Source organism: Delphinus delphis, chromosome 7 (assembly GCF_949987515.2).
Source record: "Delphinus delphis chromosome 7, mDelDel1.2, whole genome shotgun sequence".
Taxonomy (NCBI): domain Eukaryota; kingdom Metazoa; phylum Chordata; class Mammalia; order Artiodactyla; family Delphinidae; genus Delphinus; species Delphinus delphis.
Genome location: NC_082689.1, coordinates 74,262,022 through 74,281,045, shown reverse-complemented (window position 1 = coordinate 74,281,045; position 19,024 = coordinate 74,262,022).

The window sequence follows — 19,024 nt, the reverse complement described above, 5'->3', positions numbered from 1 at the left end:
TGTCCTTCCTTTAATGGTTATCTCCTTTGCCTATCTTGGCTCAGGGCACAGCCATGAGCTAACTAGAAGACTTTTGTTGAAAGAGCTGAGGCCACACCATCCTATATAAGCACACGTTTGGCTTAAATTGATTTTGTAACCTAGACCTTAGGAAGGTTTTATTATTTACAAGTTTGCTTTTATAATATAGAGGCTGTGATAAAGGCACTTTGTGTCAAGCAAGCAACTGGCGAAATAGATGAGATTCTCTTGGTGATTCACCGAGCTGGTAAAAAATCCAGGTACACTATTGTTTCTTCCTGTAGGAACTTTAGCAAACCAAGTGAATAGCCCACCAGAGAAAAGTTGTCACTTTCACTGATTCATCAACACTTTTCCCAGCAATCACAGTACCTGTGCCATCTGTGTTTAGCACTTTACAAAAAAAAAAAAAAAAAAAAACTCTTTGCGACTGCCATACAAATCAGGGGCACTAACAAGGTCACACAGAAGGGATTTCAGGACTCGGAGATGATGTTCTCCTGCATGGCAGTAAGCAATAACAGCATTCTACACAGGTTCTCCTGCATCCCAGGCTGCTCTGCCCCAGCCTAGAGCTGCTCCCGGTCCATTGGGAAATGTGTATTATGCCTGGGTTAATTTGCTGATTAATCTCTAGTCAGTGGTTTGTGCTTTCCCCAGATGGCCAATTAAAATTTACAACTGGCAGGAACAGTGTCCTGTTGGCAGGCTGCTGAGGGGCTAAAGCTAGAGGCAGTGACAGAAGGCCTGGGCCCAGGTTTTCCTCCTTTTTCCTCTCCCTTTTGCTTTATTTCTCTCTCTTGCTCTTTTTTAAAGCTGCTGGACTTATTCAGAGGAAAGTGTAAGCCGGGCTTACGCGCTAAGTGTGAGATGTGTGGTGTAGCTTACAACTCTGCTGCTATTTACTCTCCAGCACTCTCAGGGCCGCACCAGAATTCCGGGCATCAACGGTTTACCCACAGCAAATATAGCTGACAAAATCAGCCAGGGGGCACGACTGATTTAACAGCTTCTGAAATGTAATAGCCTTTTTTTTTTTCCCCCTGATTTGCAGTCCCCATGGATTGATGGTCTAATATCATTCACTTCCTCACAAATATATAAAACATTTACAGTTGTTTGCGTAAATCAAAGGCAAAGTGCTATGTGTGAAGCTGATAATAAGTAATGCTGTGATATATATAAAAGGTAACATACTTTTACAGCAATAACTCCCCAAATTAACTGTTACTTTTTACTTAGCATTCTATACAAGTTACACTGTGTACACATCTGGACAAAACATACAGCAAGGAACTTAATTAAAAAATGTAATTTGATATAGCTCTTTATTTTATAGTGAGATATTTACCATTTGCTTCAAATATGCATGAGTCATCTGGATTGGAAATTCTGCAGGAAATTGTTAACCAAGGACCATTGATCCTTAAATAAGCCAAATGTGATAATGATATATGGTTTTATGACAGTTTGTTATTTTCAATAACTGTTGATAGCAGTAGCCAAAAATGTTTAAAAATATATATGTGTAGTGGGAAAAATTTTAATGTGAATATTGCATGATTGATAGTAAAAATAATTTGGGGCACTCAGCTATAAGTCCTACTTATATTAAATAAATAAGAAGTGAGGAGGCATTATGTAAAATTACCTTTGTGTAAAATATACAGAATTTTGGATTCTGTTTTTTTTTGAACAGGATACATCATAGGACTTACACACTGGACATTGATGTGTCTCTGTTAGACTCTAAGATCAGACCTTGAGTTTACAGGTGGCCCTCTGTGAGTTATTTTTACTATACTATTTACTGAAGCAAATACATAATTGTTAATTTTTTATGAAATAAAATTTGAAAGTGATTAGACATAAAGTCCCTATGGTCAGTTATTCTGTTAAGCTTTGCCCTCAGCACCAAGAACAAAATCTGGCACATAGTAAACGCTTGGGAAAGTTTTGAGTATTATACTAATTTCCCCAACAAATAGGAAAAACTCAATTTACTTCCTGTAAGGCTTTCCATGTCTACCTCCATTCAAATGAAGGATCTTGGAGAATTTTTCAGAAATGGGTCTCTCATGTGTCCTAGCCTTGAATTGGTCTTGTCCAAGAAATCATTTGACCCTTTATGGGAGGCATGATGCACATGCCTCTTTTTTTATCCCCCAGTACTAGTGTATCTGCTCAGTAAGTATGTACCGAATTGAATTCAACGTGCTTCTTGAATTGCTCGTGTACTTTATAGAAACAACTCAATGTCATTGATACACCTTCCATATTATGAAGCCAGATCTCAACTATGCAGAATTTCAGTTCACATATGAGGTGAGTGTAAGCCAAAAGAATTATAAATGGGATAGTTACAGACAAGATAGAATGGCAGAAGTAATACTTCTTGATTTTATACTAAGTGTTTTATATAATCACATAGACTACAGATTTTCTTTGGGATAAATATTTTATCCATAGAACAAAGCACTTTTATGTAATGTATGTGTTGCTCTGAGTTATTTGGAAGTGCTTGACTTGTATTCCTTCTCAGCTGATTGGGAAATTTGTGTCTAACTAGTAGCTGATGTACTGACTCACTGTAGAGATAGGACTCAGATGAGAGGCTATGTAGGGCCCCAACTCGGAAATACTAAACAGTGAATCATCATGTCTTGATGAAGGGGCTGCAAATAACTCCACACATATTTAAGCCCACACTTGATTTAAGGTACTGTGTTAGACATTACTGGACATTAGGTATAGTTCAAATATCAGGAAGCTTTTAGTCTATGAACCATAATAATAGAAAATTAATGTGTAATATGATGACTACCAAATACAGACTAAAAAGGCCTCAGTAGGATACTTACTAGAAGGTGATTGGTTTTTGTCTGGAAGGAATGGGAAAGAATTCTTGGGGAAGATGAGCCTTAAGGAATAAGCTAGGATTTTGACAGGGAAGGGAGAGAAGGGGGCTTTCCAGGAAGAAGAAATTGCAAGAGCAAAGGTATAAAGGTGGAAAAATAGTAATTTAGTACAGGGAGTAGAAATTGATGGAAAGGATGATAAGGATGTATGGGTATGTGGATATGGGTACAAAATGAGGCTGAAAAGGTCAATTGATAAATTTGAAGTGAAGAGGGCTTCCCTGGTGGTGCAGTGGTTGAGAGTCCACCTGCCGATGCAGGGGACACGGGTTCGTGCCCCGATCCAGGAAGATCCCACATGCTGCGGAGCAGCTAGGCCCGTGAGCCATGGCCACTGAGCCTGCGCGTCTGGAGCCTGTGCTCCACAATGGGAGAGGCCACAACAGTGAGAGGCCCGCGTACTGCAAAAAAAAAAAAAAAAAAATTTGAAGTGAAGAAATTTGAAGCAAGTTTTGGATCAATGCAGAATCTTCCAATTTCTTGGGCAAGGAAGGAATCCTAGTTGTATCTGCATTTAACAATGAATAAGAAGTGGGAGTCTGGCAGTAGGAAGGGAGTCTTTAGGGGACTATTTCAATGATGGAAGCAAGAGGTATGGGGGCCTGAACAGTAGTGGTGGTAGAAATGAAGAAGAGGATGAATGACAGAGCTATTTCTGGAGCAGAATTGATAAGAGGTTGGCAATCAGGATGTTGGAGAGTGTGAAGTCAGACATGGTCTCAAATTTCTAGGCTGGGAGCCAGAATGGGTGGCAAGGACCTTACAGACCAAGAGAAGACAATTGAAAGATTGTTTATAGAGAAAAAGAGTCCACTGAACTTCAGATTTATTGAGTGTGAAAGATTGACCATGTATCATTTTTATTTATTTATTTATTTTTTTGCAATACACGGGCCTCTCACTGCTGTGGCCTCTCCTGTTGCGGAGCACAGGCTCTGGATGCGCAGGCTCAGCGGCCATGGCTCACAGGCCCAGCCACCCCGCGGCATGTGGGATCTTCCCGGACTGGGGCACGAACCCGTGTCCCCTGCATCGGCAGGCGGACTCTCAACCACTGTGCCACCAGGGAAGCCCGACAATGTATCATTTTTATTCTAATTAGGTCATTGAAAATACAGGTCTGCAATAGGAAATGAGTTAAAGACTTAGACTGATGGATTTGCTGGTCACCTGAAGAATGTGTTAGTTGAAATCATAGAAATGGAAAAGATACTGGTCAGCTGACAGACCACACTGATCTATCATGCTGATTATTAAAGTATTGAATTACTCTCCGCATTGGGGGTAAATATAGCTGTCTCAAGCTTCCCACTATGCTCTCTGCCCTAGCTATCCTGACTTCTTTGTAGAGACCCTGGGGACCACACTGTATAATGGCAATCAGAAAGTTCACATCTAGCCAGCAATAAGGTCTCCAGGACCCTGCTACACTGCGGTGGCTCTACCTGTTCTGATTGGTTGGTGCCCTAGCTGTTACTTTACAGTGTTAAGTTACTTTATTGTCACCCTTACCCACAGAAGGACTGTACAGCAAGAAAAGAAGCAAGCTAAGGAGTGTGCTAGATGATATGACAGGTAGGAGGAAGTGCTCACAAGGGACATTAAGGTTCCTCTTCATTGTACCCACCACATGCTTTAAGTTAGTTGCTATGGTGGAGCATACAATGAAATAAATTCAAAAGACAGTGTATAATAAGGTCTTAAAAGTATGGCGGTACAGACAAATAATAAGATGGTGTATACAGAGATGCTCAATGTAAACTTTTAGTTCCATTTTCTCATGTTTAAAGGGCACATAATTTGGCAATATGCATTTCTGTTAGGCAAAGGAGTTGTGAATTAGAATGTAGATATACAAACCTACAAAGTTTTATTCTACACAATCCTGCAGAACTGAGTTTATGCGATCTTCTGAACTGAAGGAAATTGAACTTCACTGGAATTACTTTACCTGTTACTTACTACACACGTTTGTCTACATTTTCTCCTTATAGATTGAACCTACATTTCTAAAAAACTTAAAGAACTGTAATCTAGAAAAATGCAAAACAGGAAGAGTACATTGAATCCATACCAGACCATAGCTTTGACTACTGGATCATGAATATATTACCCACAGGCTTCAAATATCCTTGTGACAGTTTTTGTGTAAACCACAAATTCTTGGATCTAAGGTATTTCTCTGATTTTTCTTTTTTTCAGGTAGAGTGGAAAGTAACAGATCATTCTAAGGTAAGATGGTTTGAGTTTTCCAGTTGAAAGGTCATGTAGCAAAATCAGCGTGCTAGCTGTAATCTTATGGCTTTCTCAAGCGTGAGAGAAATTTAAGTATTCATGATACTGTAATTAAACATACTGATGTTATGTTTCAGTAATGACCTTAGAAGAGAGTTAGGAAAGTATGTTTTCCCTTCATCACAAGGAAAAAATTTCTTATTCTAATTATTTGCTATGGAATTTATATTATATAACTTTAATAAATATTTTAATTTGATCTATCAATTGGCCCTTCAAATGCCATTTTTTCCTTTCATGATCTACAGTCAGAGAGAACGATTTTGAAGACATGTTTCTAAGTTATTAACCGGTGAATTACATAAACCCTTAAGTAAATAATGGAAATGTAAATATTAGATCTATGCCCCAATAAGAAGTGGGTCAGAGTACTGTTAGTATCATAGGGTGCACTCAGCTCATTACCACTGCTTTCTTTTTTTTTTGTCTGCTTTTTGTTGTTTTTTTGTTTTGTTTTCATTCTTCTAATTGTACATGCCTGTTAATTGTACCCTTAAGTCATGAGATTGGGGTAACCCTATAGCCACTTTTTACATAAATTTATGTATGAATATTTAACTGAAGGTCAAATCAGCCCTTGTCTATTTTCAGTGATCCACAGCATCTTCTAGTAAAGAAGATGCAATCCTTTTCAAAACTGCCAGGTCAGTAGCAACATACACCTATCCCTCAGTACTTCTGGTAGTTAATACAATTTAGGTTCCTATCTAGGACTGGCACAGACCTAATAAGGCATTTGATGCATTTGATGAGATTTTTAGATGGAAATATTTTTACTTTATATAAATATTGTATAAATGTATGTGTGTATATATATATATATGTTTTATATTTTTATTTTACCTTAATGAGAAAATCAAGATGAAACAGTAAACCCTTGGGCCAAACACAGTGGTAAGAAACCCCACAATTGTGCTTTATTCTCTTAGTCTAAGACATTTGAAAACATAATGTAGAAACACAGATAATGTACTTATTGTTAGGGGCATCAATCATTATTCAGAAATTGAAAGTGTATGAAATTTAAGGTGGAGAAATGACCACTCATCAGCAGACTCAAGCCATTTGCCTAAACTCTGAATTTTGGAAAATGACACAGAGACAGGTAAGAACCTGTTTGTTGACTGTGGTGCTGAGCTTAAGCTTTGGTAAGTGGAAGGGGCAGGTTGAGATAGGATCCTTTTAAATAAAAAAAAAAACAAAAAACCACATTTTTATTATGATGCATTTTATTTAATACTATGTATGATTTTATTCATTCATTAAAAATATTTATTGAGTGTTTAATACAGGGTAGACACAGCAGTAAAGAAAACAGATAGCCCTACTGTCATGGAGTTTACATTCTAGTGGGAGGAGACAGACAAACAAATAAATATGTAGTAAGTATGATGGTGATTAGTGCCATGGAGAAAAATAAGGCAGGAAAGTAGGTTAGGGAGTGCTCTAGAAGGGGGCAATGCAATTTTAAATAGGAATTAAACAGAAAACCTCATTAAGAAGGTGACTTAGGAGCAAATACAAAAGGAAGGTGGAGAGCAGGCCTTACGGGGAGGTGGAGTATTCTAGCTGAGGTGCCAGTGTACTTACGAGTTGAAGGAAAAGGAGGAAGCCAGCATGCCTGCAGGAAAGTGAGAAAGGAGGAAAGTATAATAGAAACGTGGCTTGAGCAGTCAGAGGCAATTGTATAAGGCCTTGTAGACCATTGTAAGGTGCACTTTTTGTTGTTTTGTTTGTTTGTTTGTGGCGTTTTCTTTTTCTTTTTTTGGATTTTTGAGTTGACACAAGTGCCGTTGGAGGTTGTGAGTAAAGAATTGACAAGGAGACAAGAGCAAAAGCAGGGTCATTGCTATTAGAAGACTATTTACAAAATCGAAGCTAGAGGCGATGGTGGCTTGATGGTAGTGGTAAAAGGAATAAAAAGTGTTTGGATGTTGATCTATTTCAAAGGTAGAGCTGGCACCACGTACTGTCCAACTGCATGTGGTATATAAGAGAAAGAAAGGTGCCAAAGCTGACTTTAAGGTTTGGATCCTGAGTAAACTATTTGCCTACACGGGGAGAGATTGTAGGAGAAGCCAAATTGGCGAAGTTCAAAAGGGTTTGAACATATTTAAGTTTAAGGTGTTTTGAGATGTTAAGGAGGTGCTTAGATGTGTGAAATTGGAATTCAGGAAAGAGAAATGTGGACTAGAGACATAGATTTGGAAGTGGTGAGCCCATAACTGCAATTAAAACTAAGAGAGTAGATGGGTTCAGCCTTGAAATGAGAATGGATCAAAACCAGGTAGGTCCAGGGACTGATCTACGGGGGCTTCCAATGCACAGAAGCTGCGTGGGAGATGAGAAAAAATGAGCAGAAGAAATTGAGAAGTAACGACTAGTGAGATAAGAATAAAACCAAGAGAACGAGGTGTTGAGGGAGGTTAGCAAGGCACGTGTTTTCAGGGTAAATGAGTAAAGAAGCATGTCACATACTGTAGATACACCAAGCAAGGACTGAAAATTAACCGTTGGACTGAGCACTTATGGAAGCATTTGGAATCATGGACTATAGCAGAAGGATCAGTTTTATCTGATGTCGTATCAGAGCAAAGGCAATTCCAACTGTGTTAAGCAAACTTCCCTTTCCATCCAGGACATAAAGATCAGGGTGACTGCTGTGAACCTGGGGAAAGTTTTCACCCGCACAGTAAAGACAAAAAGAGAGCCCTCCACACAGGGCCATGATATAAAGACAATCTGAAGGTTCACAGTTTTCTGTAAGCAGTTTGAGAGATGATACTATCTGAGGGAATGAAAAGGCCCAAAGAGGAATTGTCACATATGTGGGAGGTACCATAGAAGCACGCTATGGTGTGGAGTATTTCAATCAGAAGAATGAGCTGTACCTTAAGATCTGCCTTTCGAGCCATGCTGTAGGGGAGGTGTGTGCTGGGAAACACATCCAGGGTTCTCTGGGGACAGAGCCCACTCTGCTGGATCTCAAGGCTATCTTCATGGGAAGACAAATCCAGCGTGTGGATAGAAATGTTTGTGAGGTCTTATATTCTATTTTCATATTGCTTTACTTAAGCACAAAATAATTTACCTGAAGCAAAGTTTAGTGACTAGAAGCAAAAATAATTGGTAAGAATTTTAGGTTCTTCCTCAGAGAAAGCAGTGTTATTTTTCAGAGTAGTTTCAAAAACTCATTTTGATCAACAGTGCAAAATTAGTGTTTTTATGTATCAAGTACATTACATATAACACAATACAAATTTCATAAAATTATTCCCTTGGTAAATATTTTTATAGGGATCTATTATGTTCTAGACACTTTGCTGGCACAGAGAATATATGCTCTCAGAGGGTTTATAATCAGTTTTTATTAAATTTAGTCTCATAAGTCAAGGAACATTATCTGTCTAAACCAGACTGCAGCGTGACATTCACAGTGCTCTCCTGTCCCTGGGACGAACTGGAATATAGGGCTGATTCCTAGACTGGAGCTGCAAAAGCGTTTTCACTTTTTCTCTTCTGTCTCACATGCAAAGCAGAGGACTGCCCTGGGAGCAGAGGGAGAGAGTGTGCGGGTCTGGGGAACAGACTCGTCTAACTTGCCCACTTGACTGCACAAATGGAGGAAGTGGGAGAGTGAGAGTTCGTGGCAGGAAGAAGAGTGAGGGCGTTGTAAGGATGCTGGCCTTTAAGGCACATCAGTGCACAAGGAACAAGTGGTCCAGTTAACGTCCTGAGCTCTGAATAATCAGATTAATAATTCTTCCTCCCTGAAGAGCCTGCGGGTAAAGGGACAAGGAAAAGTGGTCAGAGCCCCCTCCCCAAAGACCTTAATTTTCTCACATATATAAAATGAAGCAGTTATTGTGAAATTTTCAGATACTTCTCAGCCTAAAATTCCATGACTCCACGGCTGTGTTCATAAGACAGGATTTTGAAAATAATGTAAAAGTTAGAGAGGTTTTCCTGGATTTTGTAAGGATTGGCATATATTTGCTTCTTAAGATGTGGTGTTGGTGGGGTCAGTAGGATCAGCAACGTGTGGGAACTTGTTAGAAATACAGAATCTTCAGGCCTTACCCAAGGTGAAGCAGAATCTCATTTTAATAAGATCCACATGTCATATGTATATTAAAGGCCCAATAGAGACCAGTTTTTGAGTAGCAAGCTTTTAGAGATAAAAACCACAAGATGCCTTGAATTTCAACAATAATGGGTCACACCTAAGGCAATGATAAATGGGCAGCAGCTCTCCTTGACAACCGTTGAGGATGCTCTTTACTACAGATAGCTATGATGTGACTAGTTAATGAAAAATCTGTCTAATGAAACTTAGGATTCTTATTTCCCATTTGGTTTAAAAAAAAAAGGAAAAGTGTCTTCTTGGCACTTCTACATATATGTTGAAATTTTATTTAAACTTATAATATCATTTAGTTACATATCCTTGATTCCCTCAGTTGTGCTACTCTGAGTTTGCCACAAAGTTTTCTTGCCTGCTTCAAGTCTCTTGAAGCAGCATTTTGAAAAAGACTTGCTGAAGTTATCAGAAATCTACACAGGTGCTTAAAGATCATTAAAAACCAGTTGCCTAGAAATCAAATAACTGTACCTTAGCTTAGACTAAAACCCGTAAAAGAAATTTAAAAAACATAGTTGTATACGACTATCCATGTTCTTATAGTCAAAATTGTCTTTTTCTTCGCTCAGAAGTATAATTTTATTTTATTTGGCTGAAATTAAGTAAAGCCAATATCAGATTTAAATTATATGTTTATTTTTGTACAATCTCAAGATCATTGTTAATCATAGGGGAATATGAAAATGATTAAAATACTATAGTATGAGTGTTATTAAATATATAAAGTATTTTATTCTGGCGATACATTGAATTTGAGGTTCAAAAAAATACCCAGAAGGAAATGGAACACGGTAGTGCAATCCAAGGAGCGCTGACATGTAACAGTTATACTGTTTTTAGTTGTAAACACATGCAACTTAACTCCATGTAATTGAACAATAAAGAACATTTTATTGTCTCAAATGACTTAAAAGCCCAGAGGTAGTCTGGCTTTAGGTAAATCTCAGAGCGGTGGCTTAAGCCGTTTGATTGGGACTTGATTTCTTCCTCTCCATCCATCTCCTCCTCTCCACTGGGCACCATCCTCAGCTAGCTCCCTCCATGTCATCCAGATTGGCTGCCACTGTCCTTCAGATCTAGGTGCTTTCTTGATTTATTTCAGCAAAGAAAAATAAATGCTTTTGTCCCAGTATTTCCAGCAAAATTCTGAAATGCAGCCGGACTGAACAAACTTAGGGCCCATGGTAACTGCTAAACCAGTGATGACTTGTTCGGGAGAATGGAATACCCTGATTAACTAAGTCCTGGTTGGGTCTCCACACTGGATCTGTGGATGGAGTGAACTTAGAAACACATAAATACCTTACTGGAAATAAAGTTTCTTTTTTGTTGTTGTTGTTGGGGTATAGTGGTTTTACAGTGTTGTGTTAGTTTCTACTATACAGCAAAGTGAAGTAGAGTTCCCTGTGCTATACAGCAGGTTCTCATTAATTATCTATTTTATATGTATTAGTGTATATGTGTCAATCCCAATCTCCCATTTCATCCCGCCACCAACCCCCTTCCCCCCTTGGTGTTCATACGTTTGTTCTCTACGTCTGTGTCTCTAGGAAATAAAGTTTCTTGGTGATGCTAAAAGGAGAAATGCATGTTGGGAAAGCAACCACCAAGCTCCCCTAAGGGAGTGAGAGGAAAATAAACAGGTGAAATTTTGTCTGGTGGGGGGTGCATAAAGATATCATAAGAGAAAAAGTAAAACCATCCTGGAGGCAAGATTTCAGCTGAGAGAGAGAGAGAGGTTCTGAAATCTTTGGTGGCTCAGAAAAAAGGGAAGCACCCTGACCTATTTGGAAAAGATTTTGGGTTTTAAAAATACATTTAATTGTATAATTACTCTTTACTTATGTCTTAATCCATTGTTTTAGTCCGTTCTCTGTATTGTGATTACTATTCTCTTTCTGGAACAAAGAGACAATCAGATTTTTCTCTGATTAGAATATTTTGTGATGACTCATTGCTTATAAGGTAAAGTCTAAACTCTTTGGTAAAGGAGTTCTGCCAACTCTGCCACGAATATTTCAAGTTTCAACTTCTTTCAGCCTCCCCTACCTCATGTTCTTGCCTTTGTGAACTCTGCACACCTTTCTTCTTCTCAGACCTACCACACACTTTCATAAGTCCCCACCCTCCCTTTACTCACTTACATTTGTCACCTGGAACATTGCTCTCTCTCTTTCACTCCTACTTACACTCATGTTTCTCATCCTATCAGGCTGGAGCCTCTTTTCTCCTTCTGTGTCACAATTCACAGCATTACTTATCACGTTCACAGTATTATCACTGGTTGCATCTTATTTTACTGTGAACTCACTGAAGATTGTGAAAATGCTTTATTCAGCTTTGCGCAGTAAGAACTTAAGACATAAATATGTACAATGAATTAAATTTCAAGGTACTCAAATATAACTGGAAACACTACATTAAAGAAAAGATTTTTTAAACGTCAAGGATCATAATTCAGATTACTTGCTTGGTACAAATCAGTGTAGACACACATACATTTGATTAGATTGGATTGTGATTGTTTTCACATTTTACTGTTACATTAAATGTTTATTCAAAAGTCTCACATACTGGGAAGCTATTTTGTTGAGGTAAATGTTATAGGAGAAATTATTTCTAAGATTAGTGCATTATTGAATTTGTTGAACATCTAGCTGCCTTACTAGTCAGGCAACACGAAAAAACAATTGAATAATATAAGCACCATTTTAGTAAGCAATTTCCAGATAGTTTGGGAAATACTATTGATTTGGATTGAGTATAACATATAATCTCACTTTTGAATTGTCAGTTGCCTATCTATGGTCTTTACAAGTAATATAAGATACCAGTAGCAAGAGGCATAATGAGGTCACATACCAGGGAAATAGGATTTGGACAATAACTGGGATATTTGGTCTGCCCATTGGGCCTCACTGTCCCAATGTATACAATGAAAGCATTGAAATAAAAGCCAATAAGTTTTGTTTGAACCAACTTACTAATACTTAAAACTTTGGGTGATTTTTTTCCCTCTAAAACTGTCATCTTACATGATCAGAGATATATTTTAATGATACTGACAGCATTAAATGTATTTCAGAACATTTCTGTAACTTTCTTTAGAGATTAGAACATAAAATTTGAATATACTTAAAAATATTTTTTCATATATTTTTGGGTTTTGGAACCAGTGAAAAATTACTCATTACTCTTACTCAAATTTAATAAAGTGTTTACTATGGTTTGGAGACAAAATGAAGGTGAGAATATAATTAGACTTTTTAAAGATGCTATATTTTGGAAAATGTCTCAAAGGGCATAGAACTTCAAGAGTTTGAGTATAATTTAGGCAAGCAGATAGCCTCCAAAAATTTTTGCTGCTAAGGGCAAGAAATACATGTATTATTTCTGGTTTGTAAAAAAAGAAAAGAAATTGTCTCAGTCCCTGAGATTTACGCACTATGAGTTATGATTAAAAACAAAGGCTTTGAAGTCAGATTTGAGTTCAACTCTGAGATCTGTAAAAAAGGAAATTATAATAGTCATAGGGTTATTGTGAGGATTAAACAATGTGTATTCATTATATAACATGATGCCTAAAACAGAGTTTACCTTCAGTAAATGTTTCCTATTAATTATTATTTGTATATTACTTGTAATTATCAAATAGATAATATAATGCTAAGTTGCTACAGTCTGTTATAGATCGTAATTTACTAATTTGTCTTTAAATGTTTGTAAGTGGGTTTTTGAACCAGTATAGACTGAAAGGTGAAAAATTGAAGCTGTGCAGAACTCAACGGCATGGTTTTGCCCCGAAAAGTTATAACACTGCAACCTGATAAACTTATCCTTCATTAAAGGGGACATGCTTTGAGAACTGCAGAAAGAACTGGCAGAGTCTAGCTAGTGTGAGGAAGATAAAAACTCAGTCAATAAGATAATATATTTAATAGTATATTGCTTCACAAGTCTCTAAAAACTTTCACATATTATGTCACACGATCCTCATAAGAACATTGTATAGTAATCAGAATAGGTTTAAAATCTACCTTTGAACGCGTAGGAAACTGACAGTCACAGAGGGTGTGACCTATTTAATGTCACATGGATAGAATGAGGTGGAGCTTGGGTGATGACCTAGTCTTTGTCCCTTCAGTGGGTCCTCTGTCCACAAGCATTTCTTTTACTGAGAAGAGAAACTCAAATATTTTATTTATTTTTTACGTAAGAAATTTAAAAATTACAGGTTACCAAACTCAGTAAAAAAAAAATCTCGAAACTGTTTTGGAACATAAATCTTCTCTAAAATGAATTCCCCAGTTTAGTGTCCTGAGTTGGTTACAGTTGAGTTGGCTACAATCCAATCTTGAAATGTTATTCTTCTGAACAGAGGCTGGGATAATCAGGCAATGAAGGTGAGCAACAGCACAGTCTATTTGTGGTACTTTGTGGTGCTTAGAGATAAGAGTCACTACAACTCCCAAAGTATCATAGGCTTCGACTTCTGTAAATGCGAAGGGACCCTGCATAAGGCATTTCTAAGAGATTAACTTGATTTTCTAAGTGAGAAGTGAAACCTCAGATGCAATAAAATTATGGAAGTGTTGGTGTTTGTTCTTAATCAAAATCAATGATTTAATCCCCATATAGGTTTAAGAGTCAATGTTTTATTTTATTTTTAATATAAAAATCAATATTTGGGGACGACCACAACCTTGACATGAATATTTTTATCTCCTGAAATACTGTCAAGACTATATCATTATAATCTTTAAAAGAAGATGTGAATTCTAGGAGAATGGCAAACTGACACTGAAATCAAAAGGCATCCAGGATGCTCAAAACATGCAAATGGAAAATGGTTGTAAAGTAGAACTGGACGAGATAATCACATGATACTTTGTAAGGGTTTGCAAGGGTGACAGTTTTCCAAGGTCTATATTCATCCAGTTAAAGAAGAAGAGAATTATGCATGCTATACAGAGAGAATAGCTAAAGGTAGAAGTTTAAAGTGGACATAAAGCATATATGATATTGCAAAGAATGGGTTACTGCAGTAAAACATTACGAAAGAAAAAGAAGTTAAGATGAAAATAAATGAGAAGTGCGATAAAAGGGTTAAGCACTGAGATTCTGGAATTTGGCTGTCTAAGGTTTGAATCTTAGCTCTACCTCTTATATCTTGAGCAAATTACTCAATCTCTCTGACCTTCATTTTCTTCATCTAAAAATGAGGCAGTAATTGTACTCTCTCATGGGGTTTATGAGGAACCAAAGGATAATGCATATAAAGTGTTTTGCACGGTTCCTGGTATATAGCAAATGCTCAGTGAAAACTATCTATTATCATTTAAGCACAATCACATAGAATTGCAAAGATTTTGAACATCAGACCCAGAACAGAGTGATATTCCCTAAATAGATGGTTTACCATTACTGTTGAGAACCCAACTGGTACGCTTATGCAGTGCCCTGTCTTTTAAGTTAAAAAACAAACAAACAAATCCCGAACTAGCAACAACAAAACTATAGTTTACGGATTGAGCAGAATCACCTTTTAGAGAATCTTGATAATTCATTAAAACCTAATAATGTAATTATAATTTAGAAGTGCTTTTCCTGTGGCACTTACAAGGGAAAATTTGATTCAGAAAGTGGAGATTCAAATTTTATTCAAAGATTGTTAATTTTAAAATGTGCCATTTAATTAAATTCAACATTTATTGAATATTAATTGAAGACCTACAAAGTGCCTATAATCTATTTAACAAACATGATTAAATTCATGATGCTTTAAATTAAATCCATGCAAAACACTATACAAAAATAGTATTCACTAGAAATAGCATAGATATAGTGTCTATTAAATGTTAAGCATTATCCAGTTACTTTTGTTTCTCTAGAACAGACATGAAAAGTTAGAGTTTAGCTACCTCAAGAAATAAGACCAGTCCAGAAAATAAACAACACATGTCTGTTACCATCCTCGGCCTGGCACATAGCTTGGCAACAAATACTTTGCTGAAAATCAGTAAAAAGAAAAAGTGTTCCTAATTGCACCCACAGAGCAAGCGGCCAGATGACTGCTTTTCCTTGAGTCAGCTGCTCTTAGATAACGCGAGCCACAGGATTGATTTCCTGCAGTCAAATGAAAAGAAAACTCTTGAACTGTCCCCCAGGCTAGTCATTGTGACACAGCAGCTCTTGCTCAGCTTAAAGAGGGCAGGTGAGCCTGAGCATTTTCTTTTGTTAAAAATGTGTGTGTGTGTGTTTGTGTGTATGTATATATATGTATTATTAAAACAAAGGGAAATATAAAGTAGGTAACTCAAGACGTTTTTTTCAAAAAAACTCTGAAGTTTATTTTTCTTTGATATTTGGCCGGCCGGTGATTTAGGTAGTCTTTCTGAGAAGAGACATCTTCAGAAAACAATAATCAAACTGCAATAGTTCCCTCAGTTAACTTGGAAGTTAACATAACTATGCCCACGGCCCATTTAACTTAATGGCTCGCCTGTCTTGGAATCGTAGATAGGGCTTGCAATCATCATCTTATGCCAGTGTGCGGACCAGTTATTTATCAATTGTTTGGAAATAAGTCAGCCCCAAACTCTCAGCTCCCCAAATGAAAAGACAAAATGTTGGGGAAGAGGACTGTACTCCTGAATTGCAGAATCATAAAGGGAAACCTGATTAGGTCATCTGCTGTGACACACAGAATGATAATTAAGTTGGGGACTTAACATCTTGGAAAGGGTGAGAGGTGCTTTTCAGCATTAAACAAAGCACAACTAAAGCTAAGCATGACTGCAAGATTGCTTTGCGAGTTTCATACTAAAGTCCCAATTTTCTAGGCAATATACAGGAAAGACTACAGCCCTCTGTGTGATGTGAAAAATATCACCTACCTAGATTCGGAGGGGATGTTATAACCCAGTTTCTTTTTGTCAAAAATATAACAGAAAAGCTATACTTCCAACAATAAAAAAGGAATTACACTTTGGTGAGGGAATAGTAAAGGTTTCCAGCACTTTCACAGGCCAGACAAATGTCTTCCTCTGCCATGTAAATGCAGTAAAAGGATATCTGCATTAAATTACAGGATTTATAGTCGGCATAAGAAACGAAACCACGTAAAGATCATTTTTGCATTAAAATTTGGTTTTCTCTACTAGTATGTATTTTAAAAATACAGGTGCCTTTTACTAATGAAGTACATCAAAGCATATTATGTTCTGCATTTTGTGAGAACTAGGCAATTTATAAATGCTATTCACATTTAATTAGTAGTCATTTCTTCTCCGTAAGCATATTTACTCGGATCTCTTGTTCCTACGGCAACCCAGTGAGTATTACAGCTACAAGAAGAGCCTAGACTAACCTAAAAAAGGATGGAGATTAATGAGCAAGCTCAATATTAAGACTATAATGCAAAAGACCAAGCAATAAGGTTGGCTAGGGGAGCATTACAAAGAAGTTTCAAATCAGAATCTCTTATTTCAAGGAGCCTATTTATAGCAGCATAGAGTTATTTATTCAAGACTGCCTATAGTATACAGGGAGTATGAGGGATGACTCATTTAGTGCTAAGTTCTGCTTAATTGGCTATCTACTCAGGTACGGTGTTACACATATATATACATATATGTATATAATTATAATCTGCTTAACACACTTATCAATGGACTATATAAACAATATTACAAGCAGTTGTGCTTATGGATGTTTCCCTTAAATACTGCACTTGTTTAAAATTATGGAGTCTTTAGAATTAGCTTTGATATAAGATGTTGTCATTAAGTGTTTAGTGAAAAATGATTCTTAAATCTAAGTGTTTATGTTATTTTAAAGATAATTCTCTGATCCACTCTTTATTCTAGTTGCAATATTCAACTCTTATGAAAGGGTTGAAAATAAATAACAAAAGCATTGCTAAGGGTACCAGATCGAAAATAAACAGTTAACAGAAATTTTACATATTCCTCTAAATTCTGCTTAAAAGTGGCAGTTCTTAATTTAAAGATTTAGGTGGGGGAGTTAGGAATAAGGAACTGAGGCCTAAATACATTTCTCTACAAAAAGTTCTATAACTTTATAATGCCTATGAGAGACAAATTCAAAATAATTAAAAATTATTTAAACTTTAGAAAAAATTAGATGTAACAAAAAAAAAAAAGAAAGAAAAAACCCCAAGCTCCTGGAATCAAGCTAATTTTGCATTGCACGTTGTGGATAGGTGGGAAATCATTGCCACACATTATTTGTCGTAACATTTATTTATGTCTCAATACAATATGTGTGAGAGAAACTGAATATAAAGAAAGGCAAATTAGAAGTTATATAACCCTTGTTATCAAATGGTGCTTCGTAAAATCGACAGGATCTCTTCAGAGCTGGGCAGTTCGTTCTTGCTACGACACAGAGACAATGGCATCGTTATGGAGCCTCTAAATTATCCTGCTCAGTGGCAAAAAGTAAAAATGATTCCTTCTGACCTTTCTACACTGCTTCATTAACTTTAACTCGCAAGCAACAAGTAAAAATGAGAAGCTTTCTGCAGCCCCTTCTCATATAACTGATTAAAAGAAGCAGCAGCTCCGCATCTGTTCAGGAGACTCTGGGTACCGCTCATGTGCTAAATGAGGGTAAATTGAGTGTGTGGCAAGAAATGCTTGCTGTACATTCACTACTATTTATTTCCATTCGACCAGGGCATTTCAAATTCGTTTCTTCTTAGATCTACAGAGATCATTGCAGATGTAAAACAGTTTGCATGGCTTCTCCTGAGTTATTAGTCAATAGCGAAATGATTTTTTGTGGCTCTATAAATAAAAAAAGGAAGCAATATTTTATAAGGATTCATCTGTGCAAATATTAATGGTCCACCATTTCTGTTGTCTCAACTTCAGTTCTATAATATAATATCAAATCCCTTTTAAAGATTTCATAATAGCTTCTACCTGTAATTTTCCTTTGTGAAAATGCGCTTTTACCAGCAACTATTGTCTATGTAGTGAATTAATTATACTCAACAATTAAATCACAAGGCATTTCTCTCCCAGGTAATCTATGGATTTGAGTTCAGCATTTCTATAGGTACTTCTGTGCCTCTGTAGGGAGAGTATTTTAATACCAAAGAACACAGCAACTTAAATGCCATTCCTTGGGTTTTATGAAAAAGCAATATAGGAGAGTAAATAGGGCAAATATCAACAACAAAGAACCCCTACTTTGAGTCAAACAATAAATGCAAATAGAAGAGCTAAACCAGGGAAGAGAGGTAAGAGGTGAACACTGTGGTCTGAGTATTCCTTCCTGACAATTCTGTGTGAGGCAAGAATATTCTGCTATCTTAAAAAAAAAAAACAATCATAATAGACCATCAGTGAATCCTCGTCGCTTAGTTTCCGAGGTAGAATTAAAACTCAGACCCAGAGGCACCAAGACTTGAAAACTCATCCCTCTCGCCGCAGATACTCAGCATAGAAGAGCAGCAAACTTCCTAAATAACCACAATTAAATTTCACACACTCTCTTCTCCTTTCCTGGTTTTCAAACGTGGGGTTATTTATCAGAGAAGAAAAATTGGACGCTGCGTCTTTTGAAGACAGCCAGGCACTCCTAACCTAATTAGCGTTAACCACCTCTGAAAATAAATGCC